General features: G+C 42.8%; 1 protein-coding gene across 1 annotated transcript in view; it reads right to left on the reverse strand.

Moving 5' to 3' along the window:
- HOXD11 (homeobox D11) overlaps positions 1 to 23,993 on the reverse strand; it is a 106,753-nt gene extending 82,760 nt beyond the window's left edge. Inside the window, exon 1 of the transcript XR_014450658.1 lies at positions 23,936 to 23,993. The gene's annotated coding sequence lies outside the window, so the exon portion shown is untranslated. The remainder of the gene's footprint in view (positions 1 to 23,935) is intronic.
- Between the last annotated feature and the right edge of the window lie 728 nt (positions 23,994 to 24,721).

The raw sequence follows: 24,721 nt of genomic DNA on the forward strand, positions 1-24,721 counted from the left end.
ATATCGTCGAAAAGAACTGACTTTAGAGTCCCAAATGATAGAAATGGAGCAGAATTTCATTCGAGATAGAGATACCCCCGCTAGGATTCAATGGGTTGATGCCCAAAAAAAATGGATAGAGCATCTTCAAAATATGGTTATGCTTAGATTAACAAAACAGTCCCATCAAATATATCTGAATAATGACCGGGCCGGAAAATATCTTGCATATCTACCTAAAGTTGATGGGATACCAAAAACAATAACGGCCATACGTTCCCACAGTGGTGAAGTTGCAACTAAAACACAGGATATCGCAGCCATTTTTTTGGAGCACTTTATTAATGTATATAATTCCAAGATAGATATTAGTTTGGATGAAACCAATCAATACCTCCTCGGGGCTAACCTCCCAAAACTATCTCAGGAAAGTCATGACTATCTAGAGACACCCTTCACCATAGACGAGGTTCAATCGTCAATAAAGGCTCTGTCATTGGGGAAGGCTACTGGGATAGACGGTCTACCCATAGAAATCTATAGATACTGTGGGGAAACTATCGCCCAGAAACTATTGAGCTCACTTCAAGGTATGGATGAGGAGGGTAGGCTGTCGGACTCAATGACAGAATCAATTATTTCCCTCATTTTAAAACCAGATAAAGATCCCACAGTTGTGGACTCATACCGCCCGATATCTTTGATTACAACAGACGCCAAAATATTTGCAAAAATTTTGGCTACTAGATTAGGTAAAGTTATAAGGGAGGTGGTTCATAGTGATCAAACAGGATTCATGGAAAATTGCTCTACAGCCATAAACACACGAAGAGTATTCACGTATTTACAAACAGCAGAACATATGGGGGAAAATGTGGGAATAGCATCTTTCGATGCTAATAAAGCGTTTGACTCTGTCGAATGGGGTTATCTAAGATGTGTTATGGAAAAACTGGGGTTAGGTCCAAGGTATATTAGATGGGTGTTTCTCTTATACCAGAACCCAAAAGCCCGTATATTAGTTAACGGGTATGTCTCAGAACCTTTTCAGCTAAAACGTGGAACCAGACAGGGATGTCCGCTTTCCCCCCTCCTATTCGCAATGGCTATAGAACCTATTGCCTCTAAATTGAGAATAGTGATGGGGGAAAATAATAGGACAAACAAATATCGGCGCTACCTAGTGTCATTATATGCAGATGACCTCCTGGTGGGCACTCATGACTATAAGGAAATGATACCCACAGTAATTAGACTCATGATGGAATTTGGAAACTTTTCTGGTCTCACGGTGAACTGTAATAAATCCCATATTCTTGTCATCCAAAAAGAAGGAAAATGTCAGGTAGATCTTAATCTGGGAATTCCCATGACAGAAAGTTTTAAATATCTAGGTATAATCATCTCTAAGGATAACGAAAAATTTATTACTGATAATATCAACCCACTAATATACCAACTAAAAGTAAAATGCAAGAACTGGTCTAAACTGTCACTCACCATGATAGGTCGGGTGAACTTAATTAAAATGATAGTGGTCCCAAAGTTCCTATATGTTCTACAACGTGCACCGATGTTTATTCCCAATGAGGTATTTAAACGGATTAATACAATACTTTCATCGTTTATTTGGAAAAATAAATCCCCTCGGGTTAAATTTAAAACACTAACTAGAGAGAGAAAAGATGGAGGACTATCAATGCCAGACTTTAAACAATATTATTATGCAGCCCAGATGACCCAACTGAGAACTTGGATACAGACAGAGGAGGTAGATATCGAACTAGTAGAACTTATACATAGAGCAACACGCGGGTTGACTCCACTTCAGGCTCTGCTGGATATGGGCAGGAGTGCAAAGGTTCCTCTCTTGTTGAAACAAGCTAAGAAAGTCTGGCAGTGGGGGAACAAGTGTACAGGACATGTCGGGGTAGATCCAGATACTAATATATTTACATTGGACTCTACACAACAAATATCTAGATTCCAAGGTCGTAGGATGTGGGCACAGTATGGTATCAATACCATAGGGCAAATATACTCGGGAAATTCCTGTAAATCTTTTGTCCAACTGAAAAAGGAATACCAGCTCCCGCAAACTATGTTTTATAGATACTTACAAATAAGGAGCGCAATAAACCAATATTTCCAACAGAATAGGTTAATGGTGGTTGACTCCCAAGTTAAAGACTTCCTGAAAAAGCTGAGTAAAACAAAAGCGATATCTAAATTTTATAAATTTCTCAAGGAAACATCAAATAGAGAGGAGTTAGGGGGGTTGATGACTAAGTGGGTTAATAATATTCCAGAATTGTCACCGGAAAATTGGAAAAAAGCGTTGGCAATCCATTGTTCCGCCACTCACTCTATTAGGGTGCAACAAATACAATTTAATATAATTCATCGAATTTACCTAACCCCTGTGAAAATAAGTAAATTCTCACAGAGTAGATGTACTCTTTGCCCAAAATGTAGAGTGGGTGGCGAAAACAACGCAGGTGATTTCTGGCATCTTATCTGGGGATGTCGGTACCTACAGAGATTTTGGCAAGAAGTCACCAAGGTTCTAGAAGAATTGGGTATCCCTAAACAAAATATAAATGAAGCTGGTCTAATAATGGGCTTATGGCCGGAGGACTTGTTGACCTCTGCACAGAGACAACTGTTGGTCAATTTGTGTGGACTGGCGAAAGTCATTATTGCCCGATCGTGGATGGCCCGAGTAGGTCCAAATATTCAAGAGTGGATGAATTTGATTAAATGCACAGTGGAACACGAAAAAAATATATATATTACTAGAAAACAAGTTGCTAAATTTTATGATATTTGGGGGGATTGGTTAACCTCACAGTATTACCTATAGTACCACATGGTGGGCGTAAACAGCACGAAGAATATAAATTAATTTTTTTTTTTTTTAAGTAAACAGTATAATTTTGTCTCTTTTTTTACTGCACATATTTATTTTATCACTGTAGTCACCTTTCACTAATGAAATAACTGACTAGTACCTCTCTGTGCATAGACCATACAATAAGCTTCCTAGAAAAGGGAAGGGGAGGAGGGAAGGGGGAAAGAAAAAAAAAAGAAAAAAAAAAAAAGGGGAAATGCCCTAAGACCAGAAGTTTGTACCTGACAATTAGACCAAAATACTGAAATGTCATAAATTTAAATTGAGGATATAGTATATTATTAGGGGGACAAAAAGATAAAGATCAAGTGGTAAATGTACCTACTGGATGCGCTTAAGTTTTTATTATGTTTGTATGTAGATGTATTTGTGTTTTGGTTTAAAATCTTTTCTTGTGTGTAATTTTATTTCTTTTTTTTCTTTTTTGTATATGTCTGTTTTGTATTGCTATGTGCTTGGAAATACCTTTAAAATACTAATAAAGAAATATTTAAAAAAAAAGAAGATACGCATCCTTGAGATCTATTGAAGTCATAAAATCTCCTGGACCTATTTCTGGAAGTATGGACCTGACCGACTCCATCTTGAATGGCCTGATCCAAACCTTTTTGTTGAGGCGCCTGAGATCCAAAATGGTACAGAAACCTCCGGATGCTTTTTTTATAACAAAAAAACGAGAGTACCACCCTAGAGTCTCTTGTTCTCTTGGTACTATAGTGACCACACCTTGGGTCATCATCTCTTCCAAACTCAAAAATAAAGCCTTCCTTTCCTCTTTGTCCTTGGGAATAGGAGATTCTACTACCAGATTTCCTGGCCACGTTCTGAACTCTATTTTGTATCCTGACTGAATGATTTCTAAGACCCACCTGTCTGTGGTGGACCTTTGCCAGACATGGTGAAACTTTAACAGCCTGGCACCTACCCTTTGAGGGTCTGCGTCATTGCTGTTCCTTCTTGGAGGGGAATCTATTCTCTCTGCCTCTTTGGGCCCGAAAATTTGCTCTGGACATCCAGGATCCCCTTCTATAGGGAAGACACCGGAGCAGGGAGGTGGAGCCTTCTTATAGGGGCTGGTGTCTTTTTTTCTTTTCCGAAGGACTACCCAGAAGGGAGGAACCCATAGTAATGGCTACCATGGGGGAAGGTAGAGGAAATCCCTTTTTCTCTTTCATCTATCCTGGTGAAGCAGCTTGACCTTGGGACGTTCAAGAGCCGGTCCTTTGGGAGGGTACTCTCAGGTCCTCAGTTCTCATCACTGCACGCCCAATTGATGCGTCCTACGATGCGAACTCATGGAACCTATAAAATGGTAAAAGTGTGAACAGATGACCAAGTAGCTGCCCTACATACTTGTTCCGCTGTAGCTCCATGGCGCACTGCCCAGGAGGCAGCTACCGACCTGGTGGTATGAGCATTAATCCTTGAAGGCACCGGTCTGTCCACCTTAGTATAGACAAAAGCAATTGTCGATCTTAACCACCTAGCAATGGTCTGTTTAGAAGCAGGCCAGCCCATTTTGTGAACATCATACAGTACCAACAACGAATCCATCTTACGGTGATCTTTCAATTTGACCACATAAATGTGCAAAGCGTGAACCACATTCAAATTTACTTTAATTTGTCCCTTCTTTTGGTCTCATCTTGAGGACTAAACACCGGAAGAACAATTTCCTGGTTTAAATGAAACAAAGACACTACCTTAGGTAGGAACTTGGGGACTGTTCTAAGCACAGCCCTATCCTCATGGAAACCCCAAAATGGAGGTTTACAGGACAATGCTCCTAACTCCGAAACCCGCCTCGCTGAAGCGATGGCCAACAAAAATGTCAATTTGCATGTAATGAATTTCAAGTCAGCTGGCCTTAAAGGTTCAAACGGAGATTTCTGCAAAACTGATAGCACTAAAGATAGATCCCATGGTGCCACAGGCTGTTTATAAGGAGGCTTCAGCCAAATCACTCCGTGAAGAAAAGTTTCTATCTCCTGTATCAAAGCTATTCTTTTCTGAACAATTATAGATAAGGCCGAAATCCGAACTTTTAAGGACTGAAGACTCAGTCTGGAGGAAAAAAACATCCTGTAAAAATTCCAGAAGTCTGGAAATCTTAAATCTAGAAGTGTGAACCCTCTGACGTTCACACCATCGAACATAAATCTTCCAAATTTTATAATAGTTTTTTGACGAAACCGGTTTTCTAGCATTTATCATAGTAGAAATGACTGCATCTTTGAGACCCTTCTTTTTTAAAATGGAGGTCTCAAAAGCCAGGCCGTCAAACTTAGCTGAGCTAAGTCCTGATTAAAAAAGGGGCCCTGTCTGAGTAGATCTGGCCGCAGAGGAAGTTGCCATGACTGTGTCGACAACCATTCCCTCTCCAGAAGTTTCTCTCTGCTCCGGAAATCCGCCTCCACATTCCGGATTCCCGGTATGAAGACCACAGAGATGGCTGGGACATTTTTCTCTGCCCACAGGAAAATCTTGGAGACTTCCGGCATCGCCATTTTGCTGCGCATGCCCCCCATGTGATTCAAATAGGCCACAGCCGTGGCATTGTATGACTGAATACGAAAACCCTTCCGTCTGTCCTCCAATTGTGAAAGGGCCTGCCAGACTGCTCGAAATTTTAAGACATTTATTGGCAATACTGACTCCACTCTGGACCACAGGCCCTGAAGCCTCAAATCCAGAACAACTGCTCCCCAGCCCTGGAGACTGGCATCGGTGGTAACCACCAGCCACTCCCATGACTGAAGAGAACGACCCCATGGAAGAGTGTCCATGTCTGTCCACCAAAGTAACGCTGTCCTTGTCTCCGAAGTCAAAATCACTATTTCTGACTTCATGGTCTTGGGATCCCCTGACCAACATGCCAGAACGTTTCACTGGAAGGACCGAGAATGGAACCGAGCATACTACAGAGTCTCGAAAGAAGCCATCATTTTGCCTAGAAGTCTTAGGCACTGCCAAACTAATGGTGCAGGAGACCTCAGAATTGTCGAGACCAGCTGACAAATGTCTCTGGCTTTTACCTTTGGAAAAACTACACAATGTAGATGTGTATCCATTAAGACTCCCAGAAACTGCAGTGTCTGAGTAGGACACAAGTGTGATTTTTGGAGATTCGGGATCCATCCGCGGTCCTGTAAAAACGGAATGGCTACTGCCAGATTTTGATGCAAATTCTCCACTGACTCTAGGCTTTCAACAGCAGGTCGTCCAAATATGGAATGACTACTATACCCTGTAATCTCAGTGTTGCCGCCATCACTGCCATAATCTTTGTGAAAACCCTTGGTGCTGTAGCTAGTCCAAAGGGAAGTGCCTGAAATTGAAGGTGTAAACTCCCTATTGCAAAACGCAGTAAGGATTGGTGTTCTCTGCAAATACGAACATGCAAATATGCGTCCTGAATGTCCATGGACGCCAGGAATTCCCCTTGCTCCAAGCTCAGCAGAACTGATCTCAGGGATTCCATCTTGAAATGGTCCACCCACGGATGTTGATTTAATGACTTTAGATTTAAAATAGGCCTGAGGGAATTGTCTGGTTTTGGTACTAAGAAAATAACGGAGTAAAACCCCTTCTTTCTTTCCCATTGCGGTACCGGGACAACTACGCCCTTTTCCCGGAGGGACTTCACCACCCCCAAAAGGGCTGTTCTGAGGCGAGCCTCTCTGGGTAAAGAGGTAGGTAAGAACCTTTTTGGAGGAGATCCTTTTAAGTTTATCCTGTAACCCTGGGATACTATATTGAGGATCCAAGGATCCTGGTTTATTAAGGCATAAGTGTCCCGGAACTGGAAGAGGCGAACCCCCATGCTGTTTACAGTTAGGACAGTCTACACCCCATCATGATGTAGGCTTCGCCTCCCCTTTGGACACCTGTTTCTTTGAAAAGGCTCCAAAGCGGGACCTCACAGACTTTCCTTTTCCTGCATTAAAACACCCTCTACTGGAATGACCTCTTGAGGAAATCCCTCCCCTGGAGGAGGGCCGAAAGGAATAACAAAAAGCCGCAAACCTGGAAGAACTATGTTTAGTCCCTCCTGTGGCCTGTTTGATAATCGCTTCCAATTCTGAGCCGAATAACAATTATCCCTTAAAAGGTAGAGCTTCTAGGGATTTTTTGGATTCATTGTCAGCCTCCCAAGCTTTGAGCCACAAAACTCTTCTAGCATACACAGACACAGCCGAATTACTAGAAAGCATTTTAACTGCTTCTTCACCAGCTTCGCATGTATATTCAGCTTCCGCTTTTAACTTTTCTGCCAAAACAAAGGCCTCAGTGTCTGCCTGCACACAAGAACAAAGTGCATTTGCCCATGTTATCATGGCTTTGGACACCCATGCGGAGGCAATTACAGGTCTGAGAGAATAACTCACACCTTTAAATGCAGCTTTCAAAAGGCCCTCCAGTTTTTTGTCAACTGGATCTTTGAATGCAGCCCCACATTGAACAGGTAACAGTGTGGCTTTGGATAATCTAGCAACAGAAGCATCTACCAAGGGAACTTTTCCGACAACTTAACGTGTTCTTCCGGCAAAGGGTATAAAATTCAAAAAATCTCTTGGGCAACAGAATCTTTTTGTCAGGTGTTTTCCAGGCCCCACTTAACAAATCCTGCATCCCCTCATCCAAGGGGAAAGTGAATGCGTCTCTGTGCTGCCTCTTGAAAACACCTTGAGCAGGAGATTTGTCCTCTATATTTAAATTGAATGCCTGTTTCACGGCCAAAATTAAATCCTCAATACCAGGTACAGAAATATCACTGTCATCTTTCTGGTCCCAGTACTTATCAGGCCCACATTCACCCTCCTCCTCAGAGAGGCTACAGACTGTCTAGAGGACGCCTCAGGACTAGAAAACTATTCCATGAGGGCATTAAACTTTTGAATGCCCTGTGCAGTGTCCTGCATGACTTGCAAAAGGACCGGTTCCCCCTGTGATAAGGGAACGGAACCAATAGACGAGAGGAAGATGAGAGTCTAGGTGATTTTACCATCCCTCTGTCTGTTTAAAACCTGCACTAATGCAGTGACAGACTTGCCCAGGGCCGCAGCCCACGCAGGCTCTGGCTGTTCCCCCCCACTGAGCCTGTGCTCCTCTGGGTACAGCTTCACAAACAGGGCAGATATCCCCTTTAGCCATCTGTTCAGATGTTATATCTAACCCACAAAATTTGCAGTTTGATAATAAGGCCAGCGCGCCCTCTCCCATACCAGCAGAATGCCATTCTGTCATGTTTAAAACACACAGTGCACAATGTCAGGCAATAGTACTGAGTCAAAGTATGCTGTGTACTTATATGTCTGCTGAAGACCCTCTGGTCCGCAGGGTGTAGTGTGGCTCAGAAGAAGCTTGTCACTCTGCAGGGAACCTTCAGCTCCACAGCCCAGTGCTTCCAAAGGCACCAAAAACAGAGTGCAGGAAGAGACCATTTTTTCCTGCTGCAGTGGGGTCCATGGCTCTTTGGCGCCATCTACCCCCTGTTAGCAGCTCCCACAGGCGTCTTCTCCTCTTCCAAATGCCTCCCCCTCTGCTGGGGATTGTTTGGATTTGGCCAGTCCCAGGCTTCTGTAACAGGCTGCCCTCTCCTAATGAAGTCCAGCCTGAAAGCCCATCTAAAATGGCGTCCGCCATCGCGGGGGAGACCTTAACTACGATCCCCCCCTGTGGGGAGCCAGCTCTGGGGGTCCCCCCCGGGCCCAGGAAGCATCATAAGTTATGAAGCTGGAAGCGCTGTGCAGGGAGACCAGACAGTGTCTCCCTGCACGCAGGACGCTGACAGGATGCGCTTCTGTCAGCTCCTGCAGAGCGATCAGTGTGAGGATTCTCTAAGAATCCTCACACTGGGCCTTATTCTGGTCTGTGCGTACTTTTGCGCACTCTTTAGGATGGCGTTTTTTAGCCGTCTGCGCATGCGTGGGCAACACTATGCGCATGTGCCACGCAAGGTCTCCGTACTTGTTCTCACCAATACCATACAGAAATGTGCACCGCATTCACTCGGGAAATATGGGCGTAATATGGGCGTCATTCGGAACTACACAGGGGCGTAGTTTCAAAGTGGGCTAAACTGGGCGTAAACATGGGCGTACACGACGGAGTGCACTAATTCTGGTATGCGTACATTCGGACAGCACACCGAATGCACACGAACAAAAAGGCAGGAAACATGCGGTCTTCATAAGCAAGTATTGCTTTGCGGACACCACTCGGTCATGCGTTAGGCATTCGGAACGCCCAATCAGTACGGGCGCACCTCAACCAATTTCAGCTGAACACAATACAATCCACACCTTTACTCATTACTCATTAATTACACTCTTGTCATTGCTTCAATTGGAAACCTTGTAGCTTAAATGGCCCATTACTAAACACTCAAATATATGCTGCATTTTTGACACACATTTACACTGCAAGCAATGGACAGAACTTACTATCACTAATATAAATATACATGTCACTTGTACATTTACCAATAAAACCACACATTTGGGGATCAAAATATAAATTTATTACACTAACGTCAAACATAAAATGGAAAAAGCATGTTTTCGGACACATGCAACAAATTAAAGGTACCATACCAGGAATGTAGAAAAATAAATAAAAATATAACAATGTATTATTGACATACATAGCCACAGCAGAATCATTAGGAACACATCAGGTGGCTTCACAACAAAAGTATAGCACCAACACTTCAAGTACAGCAGACAGTAATGGCAGCCAAAAGAGGCCAACAGAGGAACCAAACACAGCATTCGAACCAAGGGCAAATCTGGGTACCCTGTACATAGGATTGGTTTGCACACAGGAGGCTGACACACACACACACACAGTAAAATGTAAGATTTGGGAAGACATAAGGGTGGAGATTAATGTGGACACAAGTTCATGTGCGGGGCTTTTTGGCCTTGGAAGGGCCCTTGCCACGTGCAGCAGCAGCTCCTCGCCCACGGCCACGTTGGGATGGTGGGGCAGGTGGGCCCGATTATGGCGAAGGGGATGATGCTCTTCTCCTTCTGCCAGCAGGGAGTGCTGGTGGAGGGAAAGCACCAGAGACGGCTGCCAATAGGGACTAATTCTGGTATGCGTACATTCGGACAGCACACCGAATGCACACGAACAAAAAGGCAGGAAACATGCGGTCTTCATAAGCAAGTATTGCTTTGCGGACACCACTCGGTCATGCGTTAGGCATTCGGAACGCCCAATCAGTACGGGCGCACCTCAACCAATTTCAGCTGAACACAATACAATCCACACCTTTACTCATTACTCATTAATTACACTCTTGTCATTGCTTCAATTGGAAACCTTGTAGCTTAAATGGCCCATTACTAAACACTCAAATATATGCTGCATTTTTGACACACATTTACACTGCAAGCAATGGACAGAACTTACTATCACTAATATAAATATACATGTCACTTGTACATTTACCAATAAAACCACACATTTGGGGATCAAAATATAAATTTATTACACTAACGTCAAACATAAAATGGAAAAAGCATGTTTTTGGACACATGCAACAAATTAAAGGTACCATACCAGGAATGTAGAAAAATAAATAAAAATATAACAATGTATTATTGACATACATAGCCACAGCAGAATCATTAGGAACACATCAGGTGGCTTCACAACAAAAGTATAGCACCAACACTTCAAGTACAGCAGACAGTAATGGCAGCCAAAAGAGGCCAACAGAGGAACCAAACACAGCATTCGAACCAAGGGCAAATCTGGGTACCCTGTACATAGGATTGGTTTGCACACAGGAGGCTGACACACACACACACAGTAAAATGTAAGATTTGGGAAGACATAAGGGTGGAGATTAATGTGGACACAAGTTCATGTGCGGGGCTTTTTGGCCTTGGAAGGGCCCTTGCCACGTGCAGCAGCAGCTCCTCGCCCACGGCCACGTTGGGATGGTGGGGCAGGTGGGCCCGATTATGGCGGAGGGGATGATGCTCTTCTCCTTCTGCCAGCAGGGAGTGCTGGTGGAGGGAAAGCACCAGAGACGGCTGCCAATAGGGCCCAATTGGTGGTAACTAGGTCTTGGAGGAGGTCATTCATCCGGCAGGATTGATCTGCCAGCACCCGCAGGCTGGCAGCTACGGACTGCTGGGTGCTGACAAGACCCATCATGACCTCCTCTGTCCTACGCATCCGCTCTGATGCTATCTCTCCCTGCTGGTGAATCTGGCCAAGCATCTACACCCACCTGTCTACATCCTGTGTGGCCGGTGGCTGCTGCTGCACATGTCTGGCAGTGGTGGCAGGTGGCACAGACTCCTCCACCTCCTGAAGACTTGCCTGACCACACGGCGGGGATGCTGGTGAAAGAAAAAATTACAATTACAATACATTCCTTGAAAATTAGTACCAACTACTTATGCCATGCCAAATAATTACCTTCCGCTGGGGCCTCGCTATCCATGTTGTTCACCCCCCGGATCTCCTCTATGGCTATGCAGCCAACTGCCATCTCTTCCAGGGGGGTGAGCTTCAATTTTGCTGGCATGGGGCCAGCCCCAGAGGTTTGGCTGTGATCCGGCCGTTTGGTCAGCTTCTTCTTCAGGTTGAAGTCATGCCACCTGCATGCAAAGTTCTCATATTAATACATGTCACCCCTGACGTTTGATGTAGCATGCATTGTAATCTGCTACCGATGTCAACGTGTGCTTCATTCTACATAACTTACATTATGTAAAACTATCAACACAACACTTAGAACAAACATTCCCACTCATCCTCCAATAAATATAGAAGAAGAGACATGCCATTCATGTCTGTTGCTCCTAGCAACGTCACCGACCATTCACCAACTCCATCTAACATATAATACAAACATTACTGGTCTACTTCTGCACAAATGTAGCACACTTTAACTTGCCTCTTCTTCACATGCTCCCTCTCACGAACTTGTGGAGCTACCACATTAATCTCCGCGGTTATGTCATCCCAAATCTTCCATTTCCTGGTGTGTGTCAGCTTTTCCTGTGGACACTCTATCCAATACCTTGCACGGGGTACCAGAATGGCAAGCTCCTGCGGTTCGAATGCCATGTTCCTGGTGTCTGGATCCTCTGTTGGGCTCTTTTGACCACGACCACGGCCACCTGTCGCTGTACCTGAAGTGCTGGCCATGCTACTATCTTGGGAAGCCACCTGCTGTGTTCCCAATGATTCTGCTGAGGCAGAAGATGGGCCAGCTGCCTGCTCTCCTCCAAATGCCTGTTGTTGGAGGGGCACATAGGAGGTGCTGGAGTCCAGGCATTCCATGAGGCTCTGGAAGTCTTGCTCTCCCTCAGAATGAGAGCCAGCCATGTTTGCAACACCATTTTGTGGTTCTAGCACACCTTTATATACTATTTCTGTCAGTGGCGTACTTCAGCTCCACCCTGTGTTTTTTGCGGCAGCGTTCCGTACGGCAGCGTTCCGTACGGCAGCATACGCCGTGCTGTTTGTGCGGCGCATAGGCCATGCCCATAGTAGCGGCAATTCGAATGTACAAAACCTGGCGTACCTTCAAAGTCTAATTTAGGTGAAATCTGGTAATATTTTCTATAATGGCCACCTCCAACGTTATAAAATCATAAATGCTATCTGTGATTGTTCATTAGTACTGTGCTCTTGTTGTGAATGTACCAAAAATGTAAGTAACCCAATCCATTTGGAAATCCACCCCACAAGTCATGCAATATTCATCACTGATGTCATGCACAACACATGTGATAGGCCTATAAATAGTGGTTTGCTGCTAGATTCATTTGTCTCCAGATCTGTATTGTGGCCGGGTCTAAGGTAAGCTCTCCCATGGTCATTGTAGAGATGATATACATTAACAATGTAAGGGTAATAATGTATGCACCATTTGTTCACATATTACAGATTTTTTGTTCAGCAAAGGCTTGTTAGCATTAATGAATCATGTTACCTGGCCACCATTTAACACACAGGTGTTAAACCTGTGTGCCACCATATATTGGTGAACTACATGTCCCATCAATAGTTGAAATGTGTCCAATACTGTTACAGTTCACAATGGTGGTTATTCATGTTACAACATTCCCTTTCACACCATCAGAAGGCGCACACTTTGATGTCCCATGCATTTTCACCCAACATATTCTTTCAATTTGTCATACATGTGTCAGACTACATGATTTCATGATCAATTGTTCTTACATATAATATTTAATTAGTGTTTAGGTGTTAAATGTAATAGAGATATTTGTGTTTACAAAGTTGTGTGGTGAGGTAATGTTATTGTTACATCATTGTAGATCATTATGGATATTCGGGACTTCACTGGGCGGCCGTCTATTGTACGTATGGATTCATATAATTATACTAATTTTTTGGGATGAGCATTCTTTGCATAGGTGTTCCATTTAATTTGATCATTTCATTGTAGGTTGCTGAAGCAAATGATGGACTTTGTGGCAAATGGGCTAAGGGCACTTGCGGCTCAACCCACTCGTCCCCCAAGGAGGCCAGGACGTGCAAGAATCTTTCGCACATGGGTGACACTCTTTGGGATGCCCGATGATGAGGTACTTACTAGGTACCGGTTACCCCCACATGTCATTCTAGATATACTCTCTTTAATTGAGAGTGATCTAGAACCTCTTCATGGGCTCACGACGGCAATTCCGCCTCACACTCAGCTGCTGGCGGTCTTGCATTTCTGCGCCTCAGGATCATTCCAACAAGTAGTGGCAGTACTTGCTGGAATATCCCAGCCGGCTTTCAGCAGAATCCTGAGGCGTGTGACGTCAGCCATGTTTAGGCGCAAGGGGCACTTCATGGCCATGTCTTTTGTCCAAGAGACCCTTCACAGAAGCCAGCAGGCATTCCATCAAATTGCTGGCTTCCCTAATGTGATAGGGGCTGTGGATGGCACCCATGTACCATTTGTGCCTCCATCACGAAGTGAGAAGATCTATAGGAACCGAAAATTGTTCCACTCACTCACGGTGGTATGTGGCCCATCCATGGAAATTCTCGCCTTCAACTCGAAGTTTCCCGGAAGTGCCCATGACTCTCATGTTATCCGACAAACCGGAATTTGGCAGAGACTCCCAAGAGCTTGAAGGCCGTGATGCGTGGGTTATGGGTGACTCCGGTTAACCATGTACGCCCTGGCTGCTTATGCCGTACAGCTCCCCAGCACCAGGCCCACAGGAGGCATTCAATAGGGCGCATGTTGCCACCAGGCAAGTGGTGGAGCGCTCAATTGGCCTGTTAAAGGGTCGATTTAGAGTGCTCCACCGGACTGGTGGTGACTTACAGTATGCGCCTGAAATGGTGTCGAGGATTGTGGGCTTGTGTGCATTCTTTCACAACATAGCTGTGCGGCGTGAGATACCCTTTGATGAGTGGGAGGTACCATCTGAGCCGCAAGATCCTCCCCTGCCCCCATACCGCTCCCCGGAAAGCCGTCGGGGATACCAGCTGCGGGACTCTGTTGCCCAAAGATTCTTCAGGTACATTTTTGAATGTTGTACAGACCAACCCAATTTCTGATCAATTACACCCATCAAGGTGGAAAAGTATGTTAATTTTGTGTCCTCGAAATTGACAATTAGGCACCATGGCCTCTTAATGCCAATATCAATTGCACTACGTATTATGTTTGAGGTGTATTGGTTTTAGACCAATATTGCAGGTCACACTTATATCTTGTTTATAGATTTTAAAATGTTTTTTTTATGTTTCCAATATTGTAGCTGAGGTTATTATCATCCATAGAAAAAAAAGGGGGGAGGTGATCAGTGCGCTACTATCTGCAGCTGGTACTAGGACTTGTCAGGTCCTCAAAACGTATAGGAAAAAAAGGGGGGTGTGTACCAGCGCGGGCTGAAAAGAATATAATAAGCAAAAATTTGCAGAACGGTATCCTTTACAATATAGAATTTATTAAAGATAAAATGTAAAAAGCTGTAATAGCATATGAAATTTTGCAAGTCATAAAAGGGGGTTACAATGTTGTATAAAAATGTAAACCTGTGGACATTCAATTCTCAGCACAATTTATAGTTTAGAGTATAGCATGTAATTTGCATATTACCACACTGACATCTGAAGGTGTAGTCCCATAATAGCAGGTGACCAGGTGGCCAATGGCGAACCCAAAACAGAGTCCAGATGGAGAATTAGGTGTCTCTGATGGGAAAGATGGTAGAACCTGGAGGATATGATGATTTCCGTGTCTGCCTCGGATAATGAGTCCGGATGGGATGGTGCAATGCACAAGTAGATGTCCTGGTTGGTGTGGATAAACTCAGGTTGTAGCGGTGTGCTGGAGGTAGAATGGTCCACTTGATAAAAAGGCTCAACGCGTTTCCCTGGGCCAAAACACCCAGCTTCTTCAGGAGCAGGATATAATCCTGCTCCTGAAGAAGCTGGGTGTTTTGGCCCAGGGAAACGCGTTGAGCCTTTTTATCAAGTGGACCATTCTACCTCCAGCACACCGCTACAACCTGAGTTTATCCACACCAACCAGGACATCTACTTGTGCATTGCACCATCCCATCCGGACTCATTATCCGAGGCAGACACGGAAATCATCATATCCTCCAGGTTCTACCATCTTTCCCATCAGAGACACCTAATTCTCCATCTGGACTCTGTTTTGGGTTCGCCATTGGCCACCTGGTCACCTGCTATTATGGGACTACACCTTCAGATGTCAGTGTGGTAATATGCAAATTACATGCTATACTCTAAACTATAAATTGTGCTGAGAATTGAATGTCCACAGGTTTACATTTTTATACAACATTGTAACCCCCTTTTATGACTTGCAAAATTTCATATGCTATTACAGCTTTTTACATTTTATCTTTAATAAATTCTATATTGTAAAGGATACCGTTCTGCAAATTTTTGCTTATTATATTCTTTTCAGCCCGCGCTGGTACACACCCCCCTTTTTTTATTATCATCCATGTCTGGTGAGTAGATTGTTTTTTTATACTTTTTTCACCATGTATGTTTGGTATGTGTTGGTGATTATTTTCTTTGTAGATTTAATATTTATTATCATATATATATATATATATATATATATATATATATATATATATACATATACATACATATACAGCGGAGGTCTGGCACTCCCGTGGAACAGCTACTTAGCTGCAGCCGGTGCCCTCTCAGGGGTGATACATACGGAGACTGGAGGAGCGGCACTCGTGACTTCAATATTCAATATTCATAAATCAATAACCACACCGTGACATGGTAATAGTGATCAACGTTTCAAATATCTTTGTATTTTGTATTTGTCTCCTGAAGACAAATACAAAGATATTTGAAACGTTGATCACTATTACCGTGTCACGGTGTGGTTATTGATTTATGAATATTGAAGTCACGAGTGCCGCTCCTCCAGTCTCCGTATATATATATATATATATATATATATATATATATATATATATATATATATATATATATTTTTTTTTAAATATGTTTGAAGTAGGAGCCAGGCAGGCAGGCAGCCAGCTTAGGTGTAGAATGTGTCCAATATAATGGTGTAGTCAGGAGAACTGCAAGTATGTGTATGTGTTTTTTCTTATAAATGTACGCATACACATAAATGCATACAGTAAGTAATGCGAAGTACAGCTATGCGATGCCAACCGATAGCATGCGTTGCTTGGCGGTGCGATGTTTTAGCAGATTCTTGTAGCGCATACACACTGTGCATGTCAAAATGAATGATAAAGTTAATACCATATACTACACTTAACCAATCACAGGACATGAATATTTGTCATGTGCCAGTGCTAAAATGGCAACATACCAGCCCGCAGCAGCCTTTAGTACTGCAGAGCTGCTGGCATTAGTCTCCGTTATGGAGTGGAGGCTGGGGCAGGCAGGTCCCTACATTTCGAATAGGGACAAGCACCGGGCCTACGTTGCAGCCCGGCGACGAATATTCGCCCGCACAAATGTGCGGAGGACCGTCGCCCAGCTGGAGAGGCGATGGTCCGACCTGCGTCGGCGGCAGCCGGATTTACTCCAGCGTTTGAGGCGGCGTCTTGAACGCTGTAAGTATTGACGCAAAACACACATATTTAACAGTGAATGTTTTTATTTTCACATTATTAAATAATTATATAACATGAGGTCAATTTGGTGTTGAGTATATAGAAATGGCATATACTATATGTGTGATACTTCCTCTATCACATGCATTAATGTGGATATGATATGTACTTGTTATAGTAATTAGAATGTCAAATGACACTCAACCATTTTGTTTGTTTAACCCACAGCGCGGGAGAGAGCCAGACAGGCCCGTGAGGAGGGCCATGAGGAGGCCCAGGAGGTGGCCCAGGAGGTGGAGGTAGAGGGCCAGGTGGAGGTGGAGGGACAGGTGGAGATGGAGGAGGATGAGGGCAGCCATGAGGTGGAAAACTTCACCTCCACTCCCCCTACACACACCCCTCCCCCTAGCCACTCACCAACCTCCTCATTCCCCCTTCCTTCCCCACCCAGCTACCCTGGTCATGATGAGGCAGACCTACCCCTACCCAACTACCCACTACCCAGCAACGTTGAGCCGGAAATGGGTGTGGAGCTGGCAGGCAGTGGTAAGTAGACGTAATGCCTCATTACTGACTTATTTAGGTACAGTTTGTTATGTCACACAGCTGATTACATTTTGCTATAATATAGTAAAGACTAGTCCAAACAAATGGATAACAACAGACACACTTTGGGGTTATAGGGCCATGCTGCAAACGTGGAATCTGGAGGCTCATGTAGGTGATGAGTGTTTATTTATGGAGGGTCTTTCTATACAAGCACAAATAAAACATCAATGGAGTATGGCCAGGCGTGATTTATAATGGAGTCACAAGTGGGCAGTTCCCCTGGGCCCCCCTCTAGCCAGTGGGCCCGTGTTGTTGCCATGTATATTTGAAAACTATTATGTAGGATGGATTTACCTTAGAAATTGTTTGGTGTATGGAAGAGGATTAGTGCTGCACTTTCACCTATCTGGCAATGTGACAATGGTTCATGAAGTAAGGGGTAGAGGGACTAGCCTAGCCTTTTAATGTGGTATCTATCTATCTATCTATCTATCTATCTATCTATCTATCTATCTATCGATCTATCATGCAGTTTAGCTATTAAGCAGTGACATGCAGGTTTATATGTATGGCAAAATGTGACAAGTTCTAGTGGATGTAGCTTTCTAGTACATTGGTGAGTGTTAAGGCAGGGCAAGTGTGAGTGAAGCTCAAGTGTTGTTGTGATTTTGATACATACATTGGCAATTTTATCAGTCACATATTCTGTAGTGTAAGCCACTGTGTGTGTGTGTGGCACCATCATAGTTTTTTTTTTTTTTTCATTTGAAACACTATTGCCTATGTAATTGTTTGTATGTATGATTTATCATGCTGTAGGTACTTAGGATTGACTGTACAAGGTCTACCTGAATAGCATAATTAATGTTGAACACCCTTTAACATGCCCACAGATGACCAGCGGGAAGAAGGCGGGGGTGTGAGAGGGGCCCTCCTAAGGCTGCGCCAGCACCTGCTGATCCTGGCTGCAGATGTGCAGGACCTCTGCGACCTCCTGCTGTATGTAAATACATTTTTTGTTGAAAGTTAGAAGTGGTCTGTGTGTTATTGTATAATTTTACAGTATAAGTATAAATAGTGATGTTTATTTATGTAAGGTGCAAAAGGTATATACAGTATATAGATGGGTTTATTGCATACAAGTGGTTGAAAGTGAAGGGTAATGTAAAGATGTACATAGTGTTTTGATGTGTATGTGTGTGTTTGCATGTGAAGAATAATTTATGATGTAATATGCATACATAACACATGGGCGTAAAGGGGCAAGAAAGTATGTTGTGAACTTAGCATGATGTAAGGGTTAATCTAAAGTGGTAGTAAAGTGTTTAATTATCAATTTGAGAAATAATAGATGACCATTAAAAACAATCCCTTTTTAATGAGGTTGCCTAATTGCTTAAGTGGGTTATGTCACAGATTTCGGTGTTCAGATAATAGTGGTGATTTTTGCGGAAATTCACCGCATTGGTGCGTACGGGCAGGTTCCCGTCCGTTCTGACGCGGTAAGACCGTGCATACGCTGTAAGACCGTGCAGAATATGTGTGTGTCCACCGCACACGCAAAGGTTTGGATGTCGTCCGTAAACACGCCCTCTTCTTAAAGAGTGAGTCCGTCCGAATGCGGAGGACCGGTGGGCGTTTCTTCGTACGATGTCCGCACAGCGTGGCGTGCGGACCTCTCCGAAATAAATCGGAAATATACGCACCAACCAGAATAAGGGCCACTGTGCCTGCCTAACTAAGTGTAAAAATAAGAAAATAAAAAACACCTAGCTATCTCTCTTCTGTCTGCTTGCTGCAGCCTGTTCAGCATAGCGCCCACTCATTTGGGCACCGAAACGAAACTGAGGAATTCTGGGATGCAGAAGGGAGGAGCCTGCCTCTCTAAAAGTTTAGCATAGGTGCCTGGCTCCTTTGGGCCCTCCTACATCCCAAGGTCAAGCTGCGTCACCAGGATAGATGAAAGAGAAACGTATGTGGACTGGATGGAACAGAATTTAGGTATTCAAAATCAAATCCAACTGGCAGGCAACTCACTGGTTACAGAAGTGTACTCGTGAGCACCAATATTACTGCCATACAGTGTTCCTCTGTAGTCTAGTACTTGTTCCTACAATTTCCAAGTGTATCAATGTACTTCATGCTGACTCTGAGGCCTTACTCCACTTCCTTCCTTTACAGAGATGGATACCTTTCCATGAAAAAAAGAACGTACTAAGAAATAACTTGAAAGTGACAAAGCAAATTGGCATTGTTTATTCCATTTTTAGTAGAAATAAAACTTTGCATTAGATTTTTGATTCAACACAATATTTGAAATAATGAAAAAATTGAAAATTATATGGTCTGAATATTGTATTGCACAACCTTTAGAGGTAATCATTGCAATTAAGTGGTTTCTGAAGCTCTCAATGAGATGTCTGTTGGTCCACTCTTCCTTAGCAAACTGCTCCAGCTGTCTCAGATTCGATTAATGTCCTCTACAAACTTGTATCAGCTCTTTATATAGATGTTTGTTTGTTTGATTCAGACCAGGGCTCATAGAAGGTCAGAATAGTCCAATAATTCACAGGTAATGAAAGGAGGATGAAGGTTCCCAGTAATTGGAGCACTACCAGGTCATCAGACAAGCTCCTAAGCCAGGCAATAGTAATCCAGGCAGTAATCAGCACAGCATGGTTCAATATTAAGAGTATTTAAATATCCAAATTGTGAGAAGAAACATGTAGCTGTGCTGCTAAACAAAAATGGCGTAATCCTAAAATGTGAGTCAAGTTAATATACAGACATTGACATCAGAAGCAGCCACTAATAAGCCAGGCCAGTAACAGCCATAGATGGATTTCAGGATCACTTATATGCGGATGATACTCAAATCTATCTATCAACCCCAGAGTTGTCACCAGTGGTTTTGGGCCGAGTAACTGAATGTCTCTCAGCCATCTCATCTTGGATGTCTTCTCGCCAACTCAAACTCAATATTTCCAAAACAGAATTACTTATATTCCCACCAGCCAAGAACAGTTACCATCCTGATATCTCCATCACTGTTGAAGATCAACTCGACAATCTACCCTACCCCACAAGCTCGATGCCTAGGGGTCATCCTCGACTCTAAACTGTCCTTTTCCCCCCACATTCAATCTGGTCTCCAAATCATGTTACATGCATCTAAAAAACATATCCAAAATACGACCCTATCTCACACAAGACACTACTAAATCTCTTATCCATGCACTCATTATATCCCCCAGTGATTATTGCAATAGTCTCCAAACTGGTCTTCCCAAGAACAGACTCTCGCCACTGCAATCCATTTTAAATGCTAATACTAGGCTGATCTTCTTTGCAAGACGCTCATCGTCTTCTGATCCGCTCTGCCAGTCCCTCCATTGGTCGCCTGTATCTTTCCGTATTCAATATAAAACCCTTCTACTCGCATATAAAGCTTTTAACCATACTGCACCAGCATATATCTCTGCACTTATCACACAATATCTCCCATCTCGACCACTCCGCTCTACACAAGATCAGCGTCTCTCTTCTGCACGGATCACTAGCTCCCATTCACTATTACAGGACTTTCATCGGGCTGCTCCCATCCTATGGAATGCCCTTCCACGCACAATAAGTCTCTCCACTAGCCTCCAAACTTTCAAGTGTTCCCTGAAAACTCACATCTTCAGGCAAGCCTATCATGTTTAAGTACCACAAGCATAACCATCTGAGGCACTTATGTATTATATAGCTTTTCTTCTGGACTTGCAACTTGGTGGGACTGCTATGCTATTACTGGTGCCTGTCTTTGTGTTTCCCTCCTATGTCCCTAAAGATTGTAAGCTTGCAGCAGGGCCCTCCTACCTCTAGGTCTGTCTGTTGTTACCCAGTTTGTTTTATCACTGTTTACTATTGTAAAGCGCAACAGAATCTGCTGCTCTATATAAGACACTGTAACAGAATCTGCTGCTCTATATAAGACACTGTAAATAAATAAATAAATAAATAATGGTGGATAGTTTGAATGTGAGTTGGGTCAGCAAACATTAATCAAGAGCAAAGTAGTAGTAGAATCCATAAAGTAAAACACAAGGCTTTTGACAAGGAATGTGATGATTAATAAGTTCAGCCAAAGGCATAGGAGCAACATAATAAACAACGTTAACACTCTCCTGACAACATGTTCCACTATATATATATATATATATATATATATATATATATATATATATATATATATATATATATATATATATCTCTTATAAATTGTAATAGTGTGACTACTATATTAGATGATGTGGTCATCTTTTCAGAATATGTAATTTATTTTTGCATTTGAACAGTGGCGGATAAAAAAATTCCCATTTGACAATTAATGTTTGTGTGTAAATCTAGCTTGCAGCGTGCCAAGTGTCTACTCTCTCTCTGTCTCCCAATAGTATGTCAGTGGTGGAATGAAATCCTCTTCCAGCACAGTTGAGCACTGCTCACATGCGGGGCATTGCAAGGTTTGCTCAGTTCATCACATGGAAGAACACAGGAGGAATGCTTAAGCTGACATCTGCAAAGCTTCTCACTTGAGATTCCAAGCGCCAACCATGATTTGCATCCACCCTTGTGTCAGGCCCTTGTCATTTCTCTGTGTCAATTCCTATTTTCAACACTCTCTCTGTCCCAGTTGGTCTTTACCCCTTTTTTTACCACAACACTACTGTGTTTTTTTCAAAATTATATAAAGGTATGTTATTGTTATATTAATTTGTTATGTAGTACTCAGTTGTGATATTGTATCTATTCACGCCAAGTGCCTAAATACTTTTTTTTTTAATTTTAGCAGGCAATAGGTTACAGCTAGGTAAATCACACCTCTATTTGGGGCACCAGCAGAAATTCTCAACCGTCCTTGATCATATATATATATATATATATATATATATATATACACATACAGGTTGAGTATCCCGTATCCGAGTATCCGTTATCCAAATTATTCCGAAAACCATACATTCCAGAAAGTGAAAAAAAAATATTTTTTTTGCTAAAAACTCACTGGGGACATTTGTAACAGCACTACTGGTGCCATGACATGTAACTGGCACTATATATGTGCAAGAAAATGATTGCTTGGCATTCAAATTCAATATCTGAGATAGTACACAAATTTTGTTTCATGTTTTGAAACCTTGTTTTTTGAACAAATAAAATATATTTGTGTGTATTTTATGTGGTAATAAAATATATTTGTGTGTATTTTATGTGTTTATACAGCATACATGCAAGATACTTCAAAATACATAATTGAAATATTAAAATATTCCGAAATACGGAATAATCCGTTATCCAAAATTCTCCTGGTCCCGAGCATTTTGGATACGGGATACTCAACCTGTATATATATATATATATATATGCATACACACATACATACTCTGCTCAAATTGAGACTTCAGTAGGCTGCACCATATGTTCCCACACCTAAAGAAAAGATTAGATAAATCTGTAATTAAGTATTTAACTGCAACATTGGTATACCATTAATATACCGGCCCACAACCTAATAAGTCCATCAAATCCTGTAGAAGTGCTTTAAAGAGGATAAGCACCATTTGAGAGAACCCCAAGTCCACCAGTATTGCCAAAGAAGATGCAATGTAAATACACATAGGTATTTCAGAGATAAACCTACAAGCAGTGCTATTTTTCAGCAGGAACCAGCAGGAACTCAGTTCCTGATATCATCGGGAACTGGGTTCCTGAACCTGTTCATGGCCAAAATGTACTTTCCATAAGTTTTATCCACCCCCACACCTGAAGTTCCTCAACCTATTTTTCCAGAACAATAGTACTGCCTACAAGAAATTGCACAAGGTCAAATCCTTCGACATATGATATTAGAAATTTAAATAACAAAAGATGACAATCACCAGAAAATAGCTTATTGAGTAATTAGTTCAATGTGCACCCAATGCACAAACCAAAGACAACATTTTTTTTTTCTTGGTCATATTTGAAAGAAATTTTATAGATGGCTTTAGTGAGCTGGTTTTTAGATTACATAGTTAATTAATACATCAAATAATATTTCCCCAAAAAAAGAGCAGCTATTAAAGCTCTGAAAAAAGACAATAACATAGTAATAAAACCTTGTGACAAAGGAAATCCTCAGACAATTAACAAAGGGGTAGCCTATATCTCAAACTGAGAAGAGATACTATTAATAGAATCAAGAGTAGTTTCACTAAGTATACTATTAAGCACCAAGTACATCTCTAAAACAAAGTTTGAATTTCTTAATATACTGTAAAACCCAGTGCCCTTGACAATTTAGATTTTGTCTAAAGTTCACAAAAGTGGAACATATCTATCTGGATGCCCAATAATAGTGGGAACGCATAGTTTGAATACCAACCTTTTTACATTTATATCATCTTCCTTTTTTAGCAATTTCATCTTTGAAGATATTTGAAAGACATCACAGAAAGCCTAAACAAATGGAAAAAATTATGTCTGAAAATAGGATTTGTTCTAGGAGCCATATTATTAACGATATCATCAGAGCTCCCAGACAACGATATAGTGCATACACACTGAACAATATCATAAATGGGGTTGTCATTAAAGATGTGCGGTAGTGCGCATCGTATTCGATATTAAAAACAATATCACATCACAGATGGTAGTGTTCCCTCTAGAAATGCGGGCGGGCAGGGCGCCGCTGCACGGGGCAGCGCAAGGGGGGCGGTCCGGGCCCGCCAACGCCACAGTTGTGGGCGGTCACGGGCAGCCGACGTCACAAAAGGGGCGTGCCAAGGCTGCAACATCATGAAAAGGGGCGGCCCCGGCCGCCGCCGTCACTAAAGGGGGCATGCCCGGCCCCGCCGAAGTTACCGTGCTTCCGGGGAAGCGCTGGGAATCGCCGTCTAAGGCGGCGCTTTGCTTCCCCATGCACACAGCCAGGGCAGGCACCAGGCTGTTTTAGCGGGGCGCTGCTAGCGGGGCAGGGCCGCTAAAACAGCCTAGCGGGAACACTAGATGGTGTAATGGTTAGCATTACTGCCTCACAGCGCTGAGGTCATGGGTTGGACACCCACCATGGCCCTTACTGTGTCCTTTTTGTATATTCTCCCAGTACTTGTGTAAGTTTACTCCGGGTACTCCAGTTTCCTCCCTCAATTCAAAAATATACTGGTTGGTT

This window comes from Crinia signifera, chromosome 7 (assembly GCF_055691185.1).
Source record: "Crinia signifera chromosome 7, ASM5569118v1, whole genome shotgun sequence".
Classification (NCBI taxonomy): domain Eukaryota; kingdom Metazoa; phylum Chordata; class Amphibia; order Anura; family Myobatrachidae; genus Crinia; species Crinia signifera.